The sequence below is a fragment of the Sinocyclocheilus anshuiensis genome, unplaced genomic scaffold, assembly GCF_001515605.1.
Source record: "Sinocyclocheilus anshuiensis isolate Anshui unplaced genomic scaffold, SAMN03320099.WGS_v1.1 scaffold1072, whole genome shotgun sequence".
NCBI classification, from domain to species: Eukaryota; Metazoa; Chordata; class Actinopteri; order Cypriniformes; family Cyprinidae; genus Sinocyclocheilus; species Sinocyclocheilus anshuiensis.
The window spans coordinates 728,900-747,860 of NW_015548242.1; the positions used below are offsets into that span (position 1 = coordinate 728,900).

An 18,961-nucleotide genomic window follows, 5' to 3' on the forward strand; every position below is an offset into this window, starting at 1 on the left:
AAAGGAAAAATTGAAATCGCATCATATGACCCCTTTAAGGATATTTAAATTAGTGATGTCAAACGATTAATCACGATAAATCGTATCCAAAATAAAAGTTTTTGTTTACGTAATATATGTGTGTGTACTGTATATTTTTTATGTATATATAAATGCACATACATAGAGTATATATTTTGAAAATATTTACATGCATATACATGTATATATTTATATTCATATAATTTATATTATATATAAATATATTTAATATATAAACATAACATTCTTCTTAAATATATGCATGCATGTGTATTTATATATACATAATAAATATTCACAGTACACACACATATATTATGTAAACAAACTTTTATTTTGGATGCGATTAATCGCGATTAATCGGTTGACAGCACTAATTTAAATATTTTTAAAAAGCAATAAAAACTAGGGTATGATATCAGTATCAGGTTTGGTCAATATTGGATATTTAATTGTGCATGCTAATTTACTCTATTTCTACATTTAGCAAAACACTAATAGTTTAATAATGCTGCTAAGTGTAATTTAATTTCAAAAATCTCAATATCCATTTTGTAAATTATAATAGTGTAATATAATCACTAGCATTTAAAACAAATAATTTTATTTTTTTAGTGATTTATTTTTCATTTATTTAGACAAAATAGTATATTAATTTAATATTTAGAATTGTAATAAAGAAAATAATTATCAGTTTATTGTATCAATAAGAATTTTAATACCAGTGCATCCCCAAACAAAACTGATCACCCAAGAAAACTAGAACTAATTGAATCTAAAATGCTGTATTTTGATTTCAAGAACAGGCTCGATCCTGTAAACGTGGTCATTCCTATGAGGAACATTCAGCTCTAGACAATAATATTTACATTTTCATCATTGCTCTCTCACATACCATCAGTCTGACAATGCTCACCAGAGTCAAGATAGCTTTCAGACACATGAAAACCTTTTGTCCCAAGAGGACATGGAAAAATGTGAAAAAACGCATACTGGTTTACATCTAACTAGGCTCATGTGAGTGATACAATGTAATCAGACAGATAAAGAGAAAGTCAGAGAACGACAGACACACAGAGAGAGAGTGTATCCCTCTCTCTTTAACTACATTAACAATGTTGAGTGCCAAGCATACCCTATGCACGTTGCTCTCTCTCCATCTGCTCAGACGTAATCTGTAGCATATGAGGCACATGTGATTTCACCCACTGGAATCTGATTGCCCAATTCTCTCATTATTAATGGATTCTAAATAAAACACAAAATAGGAGAGGAAATGAAAAATCTCTGTGTACAGTGTTAAGTTAGTTTTTTTTTGTTTTAAGTGAATACTGAAATAGCATCAGAACAGATTAGGAGAAATTTAGCATTACATCACTTGCTCACCAAAAATGAGAGTATGAAGCAATATTATGGATAGAGGACACGTAATCAGTCAGAAGCAACAGTTTGAAGTTAAAAACGTCTCAATAATGGATTTGTGCAGCTCTTCGCTTTACAAGACATTAACTAATGGATTGGAGTTGTGTGGATTATTGTGATATTTTTCTCAGCTGTTTGGACTCTAATTTTAACGGCACCCATTCACTGCAGAGGATCCATTGGTGAGCAGGTGATGTAATGCTTAATTTCTACAAAACTGTTCCGATGAAGAAACAAACTCATCTACATCTTGGATGGCCTGAGAGTGAGTAAATATTCAGCAAATTTTCCTTTAAATGTCTTACACAAAGTTAACTTCAACCAAAGCTTAAAGCTCCTTCCCAGAAGTAAAGTAAAACGAAAATGTACATGAATGAAAGACTGTAATTTAACAGTTTTGCAATACATTTACTATAAAGTATGTAAATTCATTCATAAGGTACTACACTCACAAGCCAGGCTTAAAATGTAACGCTAATAATTTTATACAATATGCAACAGGGGATCTCTGCTCCATCTCTCTATCTATCAAGGTATCCTTGGCCTTAAAAAGCCTGAAGACCTCTGGCCTAAACATAAAAAATGAAAAATGAGCTCTGTAGGCTATGTAATTTCTTAAATAAAAGCATAGTGCTTCGAACGTGCCAGGCATTTCTCATGCGCGAGGCATTTCACGTGCTCCACAATACTCACTCTATGCTCTGACGTTGGGCTGGTCATGTGGAGGTGTGCAGTAATTCGTTTTTGGTGAATCCGCTGGGAAACTTGTGACTTGTAGAAGGGTCATATATATGCCTGAGTCCTCATCCTAACCCTTACCTCACAACTGTTCTTTTTATTAGTTGGCTCTTGGTTATTTCTATGAACGAACACGTTTACAGTTTACAGTGTAGTTTACTACAGTGAAACTACTAATTTTTCATTGACCAGTTGAAAACAGTGAAAATATTTCACAATTCATCCTGACTTGACCCAAACCAAAAAGGGAACCCTTCTCCACTTTTGCCCTTTCACAGGCCATATGAAGGTGAGCCAGGGAGCCAGTGTGGGCCTGAATCTTAAGCAGCTGACCCTAATCCTCTGAACACATATGGAGCAGGGTCATCCATGTACATCTGGCTCCACTGCCGGGTGCCAAGAGCCAAGGACAGCCAGCAAACATGTAGGGCGACAATCAAGGGTGCACTCTGGCCCGACTAGTGCCACACGGGATACGAGGAGCTGTGACAGCCTCTATTACTGTCTTAAAAGATGACTCTGTCCTACAGTCTCACATCCTTCTGCTTGATTAATGTGTTGTCATAGCCTGATGCTACAGAGCATGCTATATTATGCAAATCTGATTTTAATGGACCCGCATTGATAATCGGCGTGAAAATGTGAAAAGAAAGGACATAATTGCATTTCAAAGTGGGCGGAGAGCGAAAGGGAAGTTAAGAGCCACTTAATTGACCAATTGCAGAGAAATATAGTACACAAGAGGAGACCCTCTTCTCTGGAGTAGTTGCAGATGTCCATGAAGATAGGACACACTTCACCTCTCACAGCTACAGTAAATCTACTCTATGCTCCCATCAAACTGTCCTGGCTGTAATTGCCGCTAATTGCTGCCATGGATGTCAGTCCCTCTGTTGGGGGTCTCAAAAATGGGGCGAAAGGATGGCATATATCAACTGTTATAAGCGTGACTGCTCAATGCACCCACAAACAATCTCAGCCACACATCTGTGACACACACACACACACACACACACCGCTCAGCGATTGTGGTCCCAAACCATATGTGACCCCCTTTACTTGGGAGGGTTTCAAGGTTGACAGTCTGTCCTCATTGGGCCCACAAATACAACAAGAACTTGCATTGAGAAAAAGTGTTGTTAATCGGGTTGCCAGAAAATGATTACCTCTTGTTATTATTCCACCCAACGGGGGATTTGCATTGGAGTTTGACTCGATGGGACTTCCTGATGCTCTGTTTTGGTATCGTTCAGTAAGCTGCTCTCATTGCCAGAATGCTCCCCTGCGCTGAGAGCATCGCTGCCTGGGCTGTGGATTATTCTAGATTAGCCGCGCTGGGCATAATCTCTTGCGCAGTCTGTGGAGGTGGCAGACAGAAGGGCAGGGCTAACAAGGTCATAGCTGATATCTCGGCTAGCACACACATAAACAAACACAAACACAAACAGGCACATCAGGCCAGTGAACTGCTGTTGAGAGTTACAAACTGATAATCTAAAAATGAAAGGGTTTCATAAAAGGGCACCCTTCTCTAGATTACTATTATTTTTCCACAATGTACAAATTATCATATATAATTTATGAAACAATTCAAGAAAAAACTAAATATTGAGTAACTTGCATTTATTTGCACGAGTATTTGCAGTTTACTTTTGTTTCACCAATGAAAACAGTCAAACAAATTTAAAGCACAATCAGCTGTAGGGATTCACAGTAGCGGTGTTGATTTCCTGAATGAATATGAATTAAAACATAAATGATTAAATGACTCATTCAAAAAAGATATCTATTGCATTCTTTAATGAATCAGTTTTTGAAACAAATTGGTTGAGTGAATGATCCAGTGACTCACTCATAAAGACATTCATGCTTCATTGCAGTAGATTTGTTGTGTTGTAGAGTTAAAGTTTTGTGGCATTTAAAAGTGATTTGATCGTTTCTATCCCTTAAGAAGCTAAAAAAATACATTAAAACTACCTTGCAATATACGTATATAGATTAACCACCCTCAAGTTTAAATTTAATTTATGCTATAATTAGTTTTTGTGTATTTTATGTATATTATTTGTAAGTAAATATTTTTGTTATTATTATTTTTTAATACATATTTATTTTTTCCTCTTTCAATGTGTTGTTTGGATATATTGTGTTTGTTTGCAATGATAACCCTAGTAAAAAAGTAATATATTTCAAATACATTTATTTCAAGTTCAAATCTATTAACATATTTACTGACATATCGCTCAAGACTCACTGATATAAAAGTTATTTAAACTTTATTTGGAGTACTACTTGTGCACAATGCAAATTTCTTAATATTAAGCCTAAAATGTGTTTTAATATCACTACTGATGAGGATTGTATGATCTTTGAATAATATCGGTCTTTAAATGCAAGACTTGCAATAGTTCCACTTTAGCACAATCAAATATACTTCAGTATACATTTAGTTGGACTTCAGCACTACTTACACACAATTAAAGTGCATTACAAAATTAGTTCTTCCAATAATAGCAGCCATTAAGTATACCAGTTTAGTATGCTAAAAGTACTTACTGTACTGTAGTATACTTAGCATGAAATAAATACATTTCAAATTCATTTTAGTATATTTATTTTTCACTAGGGAATGCCTGCTTGTTATTTGAAGCCCCAAGTAAAAAAATAAAACAAAATTGTTTTGTTGCTAAATCAGTGTTTTTGAATGAATGGAATGAATGAATGATTTAATGACTTACTCATAAAGACAGTCACTTGTCACCACCTACTGGAAATCAATGTAACTAGCAGAAAGAGTCACTTAAAAATCTCCACCACTATGTACATACTGTATATAACAATGCCTTGATATTTTTATTAATATCTACTTCAGTCGTGCATACATGCTTAGGAACATATCCTAAAACTCTTTTACACACAAAGTACACCTATAAGTTCATATTAGAGTGTCGCTCCACATTGCACATATCTGCAGATTTGTTTGAATGTTTTGGTCTCTGCGGCCTTACCTCAGCTGGATCTGTGTATCCATGTGATGTGTGAGTGAATGCACCGTCGGTGTGAATTAAGAGGGGACTGCTGACACTCAGCTGGCTGAGTCCAATAATGGGACCCCTGCTGTGGGGAAGGCCAACACAGGCAGAGGGGAGCCCTGCGTGGAGGTCACGCTCGGCTACACTCACAGTAAGGAGACGTGGCACTGTCGCTCAGAGATATGGAGATATTTCTCCAGACCTCTGTGAAGTCGGTAAGGGTGGCATGCAGTGTTATGACAGGACAGGTTTTGAGATGGGTAATTCTTGGTAAGTGCGCACACAGCAGCTGAGTACACCAGGAGCCTGTCAGTCCCCTAACTCACAGAACATATTTTTTTAAAGCCTGATTTTTTTAAAGTTACCCTTAAGCATGAATTTATACATCAAGCAAATGCTTCATGCAGATTTCTCAAAACTTGGCTCTCTAAAATCTATCTATCTATCTATCTATCTATCTATCTATGCAGAAAATTCAGTAAAAGCTAAATTAAGAAATTAATATTTTTATTCAGCAAGGACACATTAAATTTAGCAAAAGTGGCAGAAAAAGATATTTATGTTTAATGACAGTTATAAATGATTTCTATTCCTCAAAGAATTAAGAAAAAAATGTATAATTATTTCCACAAAAATATTAAGCTTTCAACATTAATATTAAGAAATATTTCTTGAGCTGAAGACACTGAAGACTGGCATAATGGCTGCTGAAAATTCAGCTTTGTCACCACAGAAGTAAATTATATTTTAAAATTTATTAAAATAGAAAATGGACATTTTAAATGGTAAAAATATTTTACAATATTACTGTTTTTACTGTATTTTTGCATAAGAAAACAGTGTATAAATCAGTTTTTTTTTATTTGCATGCTTGAACTCATCTCTATGCAACTACAATACAATAATACATGCTTGGCTAAGAAACATTCACAAGGATTTCACTTCTGAGGCCTTTCTTAAGCTGGGTGAGTTCAACACAGGGTCACTTTAAGCAGCCAGTTATGCCTGATACTGTCATTCAGCATATATCAGCAAACAGGAATATAGTATTCAAACTGTATTAGTGTAAACCCATCAGAGTTGAGGTCTGTGTGATGCTACTTGCATCTGGGATTAAATAAACATTTTAGTATAAAGCTTTTGCTTTAATCCTGCTTAAAAGAGAGGGAGAGAAGGAGAGGTAGGAAGAAGATAGAGAGAATAAATCACATTTTTTTCTTTCTCAGAAGACATTTTTTCAGAATTCAGAAAAAAAGCTAAGTGCTGCAATGAAATTTGTTTTGTCGTTTGTTGGTCTTTTCCACCCACATCCACATTTTGTTATCGTATATGTTATTTTAACAGATAAATTCCTAATTTACATTTCCTGGCAATACTGTATTTTAGTAGCCATGCCAACAAGAGAGAGAGAGAGAGAGACGCAGAGAGAGATGCAGAGAGCACTCTGGGGAGTAGAGCGACTGTGGGGGGACCCTGGATCACTACTCACTCTAGTTTGATTCCTCTGCGCCAACTGTGCCCATTCATGCATGGCATAGTTCCTTGTGGCACTCCACAAATCACCAGAACCTTCATATCTATCAGGGAGAGTCTGCTTCATTGCAGCCTACACTCTGTTACACCTGGTTTGTCTTTCTTTTAGTTTACGCGCTGACTTGCACCATATGTTGCTGATATATACTTATACAAATATATGTTGCATATATATATATATATATATATATATATATATATATATATAAGTATTAATAGTGCTTTACCGGGAAATTATTTCCACAGTTAGACAGTAGATGTCACTAAATTTTAACTAGTTCTCCAGGAACAGGGTCGCACCTGCTACCAGGGCCTGCTGTACACTGAAGGGATCTCATAAGTGTTCAGTACATAAGCAGGATATTTTAATCATTGCTGTTTTTTATGCTAAATGATATTGCATTTTAAAGTTTATAAACTCATGATTAGCCAGTCAGAATTGATTTCCTAGTAGAAACAGATCTCACATGAAGTACACACACAGTGTTTATATTATGTGTGACTGAGGCTTAAACCAAGGCAGATTTATCCAATCCAATCACAGATTCTTATCAGTTTCATCATATTTACTCTGTAAAGTGTCCTTTAAAATGCTTTCAGCTGACAATATGAATCACAATTGATCAAATGCGAATTCTTCATGCACCCATGAATAATTTATCATCAAATGGGTGCTTGATGCTGTTTCTAAATAATTAATTACTCTGAAGAAGGCCAGCATCACACCAGCTATGATGATTAAAAGAAAACAAAATACATCTGAATCAATAGTGGACTGGAAGTGCTTTTAAAAGTTAGATATTGCAAACTTAGTTATGACTGAATGTGCCCCTAATACTAAGTAAGAATCCACTGCTCGCTACATTATAGATGTCTGCTGTAAAGTAACTTTGTTTTACCTCTGAAATTTTTGAAATTGTGCCAGTGACACACAGGAAATCAATTGCAGACAGTGTCTGGCACCTGTGGTACTGTGAGTTATTCCTCTCTAGCTCACACTCTTTGGGAAACAGGTGGGTTTCTATGACAATGTCTTTCGACAGCAGCATATTTTTAGCATGTTAAACCATATCCGTTGATTTAGTGCTCTTTGCAAACTTAAAGGAAAAGAGCAAAAGGGATGATGAAATGCATTATGAGAACCCATTTCACATCTATTATTCCTCTAGTAAACTTCTTCATATAACTGACAAAGAGTTTTATGTGTTTGAAAGTCTCTTATGCTCACCAAAGCTGCATTAATTTGACCAAAATAGAGTAAAAAACAGTATTATACATTTAAAAGACCTGTTTTTAATTTTAATTGATTTAAAAATGTACTTAATACCTACTGAATTTAGTCTTCAGTGTCATATGATCCTTCAGAAATCATTCTACTACGCTGATTTGGTGCTCAAGAAACATATTTTGTTTGAAATAAAGTCACACTAGAAATGTTCTGGTTGCTAGTGGAAGTTAGTGGAATTATATGATGAACTACACCTGCATGAACTTGAAATTTCAGAGTTGATTCTGCATCCATTGTTCATCATATATCTGCCAAAAGGACGTGGGAAAGCAAGGTTAATGAAATCCGCAGTAGACTGAGTAGTCTGCAGTGGCTCAGGCACGTGTGGTTTTGGTCTAGGTCTCGGTAATGAAACGCTGGCCTTGATTCCCCTCTCGCCTGGTCACTGATTCCCTGACCCTCGCTTCTGCACAGCAGCGTTTATATGGACAAAGACCAGGGCCTGGAGAGATTGGACATGTACTTCACCTTTCTTCAATCCCAGTTTCACCCTACTAGACCAGTTCCACTCACCTAGACATTCAACTCAATTTAAGATTAAAAAAGAACTGATGACCAGCACATTGATGCTTTGAACTGACCTTTAAAACTGACCTTTAATATGGCTTTGTAGGTTAACTTAACCAATATTGTTCAGGTCTGTTCTCTCTCGCCACATCAGTTTTGATCTTTGAACTCACACACTTGTTTGGGTTGAGGTTTCCTGCGTAAGCACTTGGTTAAGGTCGTGAATCTTTGGACTTCTGGGCCTCAGGCAGCTTCACAGTGAGGTTAGCAATATGAACCCCCAGAGAGCCCATAACAGAACTAAAAGCAAACAGTTTGAGCTGCAGTAATGGAAGATTGTCCACAGAGAAGAACAAGGTCATCACAGCATTGAATTGTATAATGTAATCTCAAAGAATAGGAATTATTTGTAAGACTGTTGTGAAACCACTCAAATCAGCATTTGATAAACTATAAGTTATGAATGGGAAAACTATGCTGATTTGGAATGTCATAAAGAGGACAGCAACAAAACAGCAACACAACTGACATGTTCAAGGCCCAGAAAGGTAGTAAGGACATCGTTAAAATAGTCCATGTGACATGACATAAGTGGTTCAACCTTAATTTTATGAAGCTACGAAAATAGAAAATAATGACTTTTTCAACAATTTTTTCTCTTCTATGTCAGAATTCAATGATTATTCTCATAGCATCATAACATTAAGGTTGAACCACTGATGTCTCATGGACTATTTTAATGATGTCCTTACTACCTTTTGAGGCCTTGAAAGTGGTATTTGCGTTGCTGTTTATGCAGGGTCAGAAAGCTCTAGGATTTCATCAAAAAATATCTAATTTGTGTATAATATAATTTGTGTTCTGAGGATGAATGAAGGTCTTGTGGGTTTGGAATGACATGAGGGACCGTACTTAATGACAGAATTTTCATTTTTCAGTGTATAAAGATCAAAAATCAAAACAAATATAGGGAGTGAGAACAGACCTGAACAATATTAGTTTAATTACCATCCACAGTAAAAACAATATATATATATATATATAGATAAAGAGTGGCACGGTCACCCTGAAATATGACTGCCCCCACTGGTTCCCCCAAACATTATTGGGCTAGAGTACTGTCAATCTGACGATGCCTGTATGCCACTGGATCAGAGCGCTGTCAATTGCTGCCGGATTGTTGCATGCAAAGTTTGCATTTGGAGCGATCAGTGGGCTCTGTCAGTGCTTTGGCAAGGTAACACTTTTTTTTGCCATGCAATAAAGCTAAGTTCAAAGGCCAATTTAAAATATTGGTACAGTAAACAAAATCAGTATTTTGTTTAGGCAGTATTTGTGGCACTTTTGTGGCACATTTGTCCAAATATTTGTGGCAGATTTGTCCAAAAGGTGTGCATTTTTTGCGCCAATGCATTGTTAAAGGATCAGCGTGTCATGTAATATTCCCATATAAACTTTAACATCCAATTAAAAAATATTTGTATAGTAAAATTCGCTAATTCACGAGATCAATACATCCTTTATTAGACCGCTTTGTCGAGTTAAATGCATCCTTACGGAGGTGTCGAAATGTTGAATCAATTCATTCACTTCCAACAGCGCTTAATGACAGCAGCGTCATAGAGGGCAGAGCGTCACGTTATAGAAAGGGGACGTTAACACGTTAATGAGTAGCAAATGATTAAGTAGCTGCATTGGTTACTTTTATACCACTGATAAAGCTTTTATATGTAGTTTGGGGTAACAAAGGGGTTTTATAGGTTTGACTGAAATAATAATGCAATAACTGACATTTTAAATCAATGTTTCAAGAAACAACAACAAAAAAATTGAAAAAAAAACAGATAAAGACAAAAAAGTAGCCATTGATAATATCTAAACAATATGTAGTAGTATAGTATATAGTATCCAAATCAAAATGTAATAAAATTAATTTATGTGTGATTTATGTGTAAATTATGTGCAATGTCTTAGTTAGCCACTAGGGATTGTTACATAGGGCTATACAGGCATCTAGTGGTAACACAATGATATTACAGATACTAAATTGTGCAAAATGTTTATCTTAACAGTCAATTTACAAATAATGCATTCAGATTTGTGGAACTCAATGCACTGAATCGCCACAAATTAGTGTCGTTACTATGACAACCAATTTGAATGTGACAAGCAACTGGTGTCTGAAAAGAATTGTATATATATATAAGGTGAGCTGCTAACCGCAAATTTACTTTGGCAATAGGGATTTCGCCTAGGGCGTCAAATTGGCTAGAAACGGCCCTGTATATATATATATATATATGTGTGTGTGTGTGTGTGTGTGTATAAAACAATTGAAATTCAGGATTGCCATTCTCAGTGTACTCCTGACCCCGGTGCATATTGTTTCTTAAGAAATGTGCCGTGTGGGCTTGGGGGAGTTCAGCACACTGTGATGGTACACCACACGTGCGCACCCAACTCTGGGGAGTAAATTTGCGGATAGCAGCTCACCTTTAAAGACAGCACTTGCTCAATAAAGGCAGCAGAAGCTTCACAGTGCATTCAATATTTGAACAGAACAGCTATTTTGCTGATCAGAGTGAAATGGGAACAATTAGGTGAGTGAAACACTGCATAAATTAACAAGATGGAACCTCCCAGGGTCTGCTCCAGCTGTCATGGTTTTCACAATCTATCTGCCCCAATTCCTTTCCAAATCCCCCCCTGTCTCCCCACTTTTGGCTGCAGGGAAATGGAGGGGGAAGGAGCGGGGAGCAGACGGAGAAGGGGAAGGGGCAATGCCCGTTTTAAAGGAGGAGGAGAAGGCTGATACTTGGAGCCCTGCCATCTTGATTCTGTCTGTTCACTCCTGTTTCTGTTTCTGTTTCTGGCTGACTGATCGCACGTCCATGAGTCTGAGCAACTGATGCTTCACAAGACTTTTCTCAGACTGGGAGAGGGTGTTGACCAGTACTCCATGGCAACGGTGAGAGAAAGAGAGGGAAGAGACAGTAAATAGTGGCAATGAGTGGGAGAATTCACAAGACTAACATCTGTTTAATAAGTATGATTCACTGAGTTTTTAAAACACCCTTGAATTTCACACATATGCAAACACATCTTTGCGTGCAAACACAAATGTCCTCCCACACAGCCTCACTCTCTTAGATTTTTGGAATTAAAAAGGGCAAACCACAACAAATACATTTTCACCTACTCAAGACACAAAGATAATGAGTGAATGTTTCCTGGTGCAGAGAAAAATACAGTCAAAAGCAATCAGAAAATGTCCTAGCTTTTCACATAAGCTTTTTGAAACTGTAGCACAGAAGTTAGTTAAACTAAATTTAAATGTTGAAACTAAAGCAACTCCTCATTCAAACCAACCAGACACTCTGAAATATGTACACAGTATGCTTACACACACCGTAACAGTACACTACAGTACACTAAAAGTAACACCATAACCACACCATATATATATATATATATATACACTGAACAACATTTTTTTGTTTTTAAAAGTGTAAAAACACTTTTGTTTTTACCCCCATTTTTCTTGAGCTGAACTCAAAGATCTAAGACTTTTTCTATCGCATTTTTCTGGAGTGACGCATTGTTTACATGTAACATGTTAGGAGTATCTTATTTTGAAGAATATTACTGAATATAAAAATGCAGTAACCAGCAATATTAACTTCTCTATTGTTATTCAGTTGTTGTACAAGTAGGATGATTGGTCGGTGTAGTATTTGTCCCGCCCCTCCTCCATTGATTGGACGGCTAGGTCAGTACACTTGGAACAAAACGCGACATAGACTAGTGCCTGTGAATATTAAGCCACAAAAATACTATTTGAATATGAATCCTGCATGTTCTGCGGTTGAACGAATGAATGGCACAGACGCGTGGTTTTGTTTACTACACACATACTGAAGCGTGCGTGACGCTCGCAGTGTTTTCAGTGTCTTCAAAAAATAATGGTTGCAATGGGCCTCATTCATGAAACATTCGTAAGTATAGGAGTACATTCTGAGTAATTTGCGCGTAAAACGGACCTTCCCGAAAACTCTCCTCCGGATTCACATACGCTTCGTAAACTTCCGATTTGATAGTTAAACATGCGTTTGTTAATGAATTCCAATCATTCGTAAATAGGGCGCGCATGCACGCTCATTTACAGCTACGCAAATTACGTATCTAGGAATGGTGTGGAATCCTTGGACTCAATTCTCAGGTTTGGTAAGTTATATAGCATAAATGCATAAGAGACTAATAGGCTATATGCCTAACAATAAATTAATAAATTAACGTGTGTCCACCAGAGCGTTTTTAGCCAGCTGACATAATGCCTGGTGCTCTTCTGAAAACGACCAGCTGGTGGTGCTTGAGAGAGCTTTGGAGGCACCGCATTTTTCTGGAGTGACGCATTGTTTACATGTAACATGTTAGGAGTATCTTATTTTGAAGAATATTACTGAATATAAAAATGCAGTAACCAGCAATATTAACTTCTCTATTGTTGTGTTGTACAAGTATGATCATGGTTGGTCAATGTAATATTTGTCCCGCCCCTCCTCCACTGTGATTGGACGGCTGTGTAAAAAGGGACAGTGATGAGCTCTACGTTTTACCCAAAGTTAAAGTCTGCGTGAACCGGAAGTTGCTGCTGACTTTATTTCAGTGTAGTGACGTATTTCCATCTGAAACGGAATATTGAATAGAGGCCATGGTTTTATGTTTGCGCTCCTCCTCTCTGTCTCTCACTCATAGCAGTCTAACGGTTGGAGGGGTGTGTTTAAGCATATACTGCCCAAGCCGTCAAACTGACGTCATCAGAAAAGGAATGCCATTCCAGAGCGTAAGTAAATGTTCAGATTTTGATTAAAGATTACGAAGACAAACAATTTTTTTGTTCACATCATTACTAGCAATGTGCGCTAGTAAAGTAAATAAAGTCAATTTTGATTTCATGCGGACTTTAAAGAGTAAAAAACTCGTTATGAACGGCAAATGAACTCGTTAAATATCATTCTAATACATAGTTCATAAAAATGCAGTGTCATCAGTTTGTCTAAAAGAATACGGAACGTTTGAATGTTTTATGCACCACTTACACATGGTAGGGAGCAGGTGTAAATTTCTTTCGTACCAACTAATATTTTCAAAATAATTTTCATGAATCCGAAAATTTACGTCAGAACGACTTTCCGAATGATTTACACAAAAAAATTTGTTCTGCTCATGTTTCATGAATGAGGCCCAATGTGTGGAGAGGAGATTTTTTAACTTCCCATTTTTTCTGTTTTCATGTCATACTGTGATGGGTACCGTCAAGCTATGAGGTTTGCCTCCCCTGATATCTCATGAATTATTCTGCCAAACCAGACGACTGTAATGTGCCGAGAACGAATGCTGTGGGGTGTAAAATTTAGGCTGATTTGAGTAGGTAAAGGAACTATTGGGGGAAAAAATCATAAGCCTCATTTTCACTTTAGTTTTTTCCTGAGAGATATTAGAACAGGCCTTATTATTTTATTTATAGGAAGAAAATGGAACAAAATAAAATCTCATTTGAGTTTGAACTAGATTAAATAAAGAATTTCTTAAAGAGAACGTTTCTTTTCTCAGAGAACCCAGGTTTCCTTCACCTATTGAAAGCTAAATCAACCAAACATACAACAACAGGGATGGAGACTAAATAATCTGAATAATATGGAAGTGTTTGAAAGTCAAACTGAGCTGCTTGAGTTTGATCTCTGGAGTCATAATCAAAGACTCAGAGTTCGACAGAAGATGTGAGGAGAACTTTATGAATGCTTTTTAGATGAGCCTGAAAAAGTGCTTACCCCAGCACCTGTCCTGAACTTGATTATTTTGCATTCAGATTCAGATACTACAGACTGCAGATGGCTGACAACATCTTGGCAGCAGGCTGTCTCCCCGTTTCCCGAAACTGTGTGAATTCAAAGCGACTTTAGCGCTGTGTTTCTATCTTCATCTGACAGGAAGAGGCAGCTACTTCAATTCCTTTGTTGTATTATACATTAGCACCATTTAACTAATTTTATTCAATAATTAAAAAATTATAGAGCGCAGCTTAAAACAAGACTACAAAGATTCGCACCCCATTGTCTTTTATATGGTATTAAAGAGTAAGAGATTTCTCATGGTTAATATTTCAAAACTTTCATAATCTAAAACCCTATAGTATTGAACTTGAAGCACCAGATTTGATCTATTATAATATTTAAAACCTCAAGACTTCAGAATATATATATATATATATGCATTTTGCCATTTAAATTTCATTGATACTTTAGCACAATAAGATTTCACAAAATATATAAATATATGTATGTATTTAATATAAATATATATGTGTGTGTATATATATTCCGATAAAGAGACCTGAGAAATATTTGTTCTGTAATAACAGCTCTAAATCTTAATAAACAAATTTGATCCGCCAGGCTGCTCGCTCTGCGCCCTCAGGTGTGAAGAGCCGCTCTCTGTTCCTCCATATCTCTCGCTCACTGTATGGATAAACCAGCTCAGGATCATAGGCTCTGCCTCAGAATGCTGCATTCAATCTGACTTTTTTTTTTTTTTTGATTAGCTGGTCTATCATGGCTTACAGAAATGAGCCACCATTTCCCAGTTCTACAACACTGGGCTTTTTACATGGAAATGCATTGTAATTACTATGCTGCATGGCAGCGATATTTATTCAGGGATAAGTGAATGGCATGGGATTTGAAGCAGGCCGCTATTCAAAGGCGCTATGGCAAGACGAGATGAAGTGAGAGAAAAGAGGGGGTGGCATGAAGGGTAGGAGGGAAGAAGGGAAAGAATCTGTTTGGAAAAAGAAGAGTAGGTGCTAGCAATGGATGTACTGCTGTACTGAGCAGTGATGGAGTGATGGAACATCTGCTAAACAAGCGAGAGACACAGAAATAACCATTGCAGGCGAAGTGCAAACTAAACTCTTTTTTCATATTAACAAAAACTGACTTCAAGGCAAGTTCAGCAGACATATTTGTAACACCCAAGGCAGTTAGTTCAACTCATTTACTGCTATCAACTTTAAACTTGAATGGGTAAAGATGGAAAACTATGTAAATTTTAGTCAAAATAAATAAATAAATAAAATAAAAATAAATAAATAGATAAAATAATTAATATAGTTAATTAATTGCTATTCAAAAGTTTAGGGCCAGTAGGATTTATTAAAATTTATTAAAATATAAACTGTATCTTTTATAGTGTAATATACTTTAAAATGCAATTTATTCTTGTGATGGCAAAGCTGACTTTTCAGCAGCCATTATGTCTTCAGTGTCACATGATCCAACATTTCTTATTATTATCATTGTTGGAAACAGCTGTGCTGCTTAATATGTCATTATTTTCATCCAGGACTCTTTGATGAATAGAATGAATAAAAAATATTGTTTTTATTGTTTTTGTATTTATTTTGTTGTTATTGTTATTTTTTTGTTATTAATTTAATGCATCATGGCTGAATAAATATATGACCCCCTTGCTGACCCCAAACGTTTTAACAGTCGTGTAAGAGTGGGCCACCTCTGCCACATAAAACCTGTGGTATTACAATAAGACACACATATTAATATTCATCTTAATTTAAAATACACATTCTTATTTGATTCTTTAAATATTTTAAATATTTTAATTTCTATACCAACATATTTCTATACTAAAATCTTTCTATATATTCTAATATTCCTAATTTCTATAACAAAATATTGATCACAGTCAGCTCTTTCTAAGTAGGTCAAATGGTTTATTTAATTAATTTTTTAAAATAGGACAAAATCGTAACCTACATGTGCTTGTTTTGAACATCAAAAATGCAGACACAAATAATACAATGAAAAAAAGTTGAATATGCCAAAAAGATACCTTTCATTAACTATGAAGCATTTCTCTTCTTTTAATTATATGTGTAAAATTCCATGTAAAAAAAACCCACTTAGCGAGTAAGTAAAAACGCAAAACAAACCAGGCGACTTGACAAACAGTGAATCAATATATTGAACAGACACACTGATGTCAAAGCGATCAACTGATCCTACGGACCACAACCGCAGAGGCCATAATCACTCTGCCCAATAAGCTATGTAACACTGTTTAACTTACAAGTCTAGATTGCATTTGCAATCTTTAATTGGCTGAAGCTGGTTATTTCTGCCATTTGGATGAACAATCAAAGCTTATTAGACACTCAGCCCAAAGAAACTGCTTTACGATGACAGATTTACTGTGTTTAATGTCAATTATCAGGCTAGCGTACATGCTAGCATGTCTTGCAGTAGGACACCTGGGACTGGCAGTAAGAAGTGTGCAGTCTCTCGAGAACTAAAAGTGTTTGTGGTGGGGTAAACGAGCTCCGCGTGTTTCTTTTTGCTAATTAACACATTAATCTTATGAATATATGTAAACTGACACTTCACTGTATAGCCGTGTATTATGCAGAGGCGGACAGTAACTAAGTACATTTACTTGAGTATTGTACTTAAGTACACTTTTTGAGTATCTGTACTTTACTTGAGTATTATTTTTCTGGGAACTTATGACTTTAACTTCACTACATTTGAAAGACAAATATTGTACTTTTCACTCCACTACATTTCTATCAAGGTCCTCGAATTCACTCAAGTAATGGAGTTGAGTACTTTGTCCGCCTCTGGTATTATGGTATCTGAGCTCCAATCATCAATCACACCCAGCAGGCTCAGCGGTGTGTACCACAAGAGATTATGGGATGTGTAGTGACAGTTCACATTTAAACCTTACAAACAGATGTCATATGTGTGCTTACATCTCAAAGGAGGGAAGCGCTAACTAACCTGTTTGTTAAAAATTTGTTTCTATTCGTATTGAAGCTGCTAGGTCCCATTGAATCTTGCATTTCTGCTGAAAGTGAGGTGACAGCTCAATGTTTCCAAAAGGACTATATTTTGGTCCCCCAAAACTGCTTTGTCCTTGGTACAGGCCCCAGGTGACCCCAGTAAAAATCCCATTAAGCAACCTAACCTCCCCCCAGTCCTGGCCATTTGGTCCAGACATCACCGGCCAACTCCATCAATCCAAATCATTGGGGCAATCTGTCAGGTCCAGCTAGTGGCACTGTGCCTGGATTTCGCCTTAACATGACTGATTATTCGATCTGAGCCTAACTACATATTGCCCTAATCCTTAAAATGGATGAGGTTTAGCCTTTTAATGCTCCTATGAATGTAGTCCATTTGGGTTTAAAGGGATTCTATGTGCAAACCACTCAAACAATGAAAGAAAAACAATGAAGGCCAGACAGAGGCACCGGTTTTCATTTATGTACAATTCAATTTTTCATATGACGTTCACAATCTTCCAGATGAGATTAAGAGTTTTATGGATTAGCATATTGTTTCTGTGGCGATGTCATAATCGTCTGCTAAGGCCAGACACAACATTGAGAAATCAAGGATTATAACAAACTGAATTTGCCGAACAGGGGATTGTAATTCTAAAAGTCAACATGAAATCAAAATTGACCCTATGTACTTTCCTAATGCATGTTTCAGGTCTAAATGCAAATGATGCATTGTGATTGTTATACCAAACAAAAAACTTTGTATTCTTTAATCAAAATAGCTGAGATGTGAGATGACTTTTCTGCTGCTTTTTAAGCTGACATCATTGGATAATGTTGCCAAACTCCAAATAGATATTTATTTGTTAGTTTAGCAAACTTACATTTTGGTCTGTCTTCATTCGGCATGTAACACTCACTTTTTACCAGTGTTGTTATTGTTAATTAAAACTATTAAAACGATTAAAATGGGTTTTGTTAATTTAAATGGAACTGAAATCAAATAAAGTATAAATAAAAATATTAAACTAAATAAATATTAGAAGAAAACCTTGGAAAATTAACTAGCTGACATCAAATCTAAGACAAAGAGGAAATATAAGAATATGACAAATGTGCATGTTGCAACAGAAAGATTAAAACCTAAACTAAAATTAAAATGAAAATAAAAAAATAAAAGCGAATTCAAAATATTAATAAATATTATAAGAATATATAAATAATACTAAATTAACACTGCTTTTCACTATCCATTCAATTTCCAATGGAAATCAAATACATCACCCTATTTATTCCAAGTATACCAAATACATCTGGTGAAAATTTCATGTCAACAGCACCTTTAGAAATATATTTACTGAGAAAAATGGTGACGTGTTCAATACTTATTTTACCCATGTATATATATATATATATATACACACAGTTGAGGTCAAAAGTTTACACCCCCCTTTCGAAATCTGCACATTGTTAATTATTTAACCAAAATAAGAGGGATCATACATGTGTGTGTGTTCTGAAATTAAAGGGATAGTTCACCCAAAAATGAAAATTCTGTCA

At 35.9% G+C, this 18,961-nt stretch overlaps 1 long non-coding RNA gene across 1 annotated transcript in view; it reads right to left on the minus strand.

The window, feature by feature from the left end:
* Positions 1-3,654, minus strand: part of LOC107655043 (uncharacterized) — a 7,464-nt gene extending 3,810 nt beyond the window's left edge. Inside the window, exons 1-2 of the long non-coding RNA XR_001630385.1 lie at positions 3,348-3,654; positions 1,157-1,269 (exon numbers count right to left, since the gene is read on the minus strand). This is a non-coding gene — a long non-coding RNA (uncharacterized LOC107655043). The remainder of the gene's footprint in view (positions 1-1,156; positions 1,270-3,347) is intronic.
* Between the last annotated feature and the right edge of the window lie 15,307 nt (positions 3,655-18,961).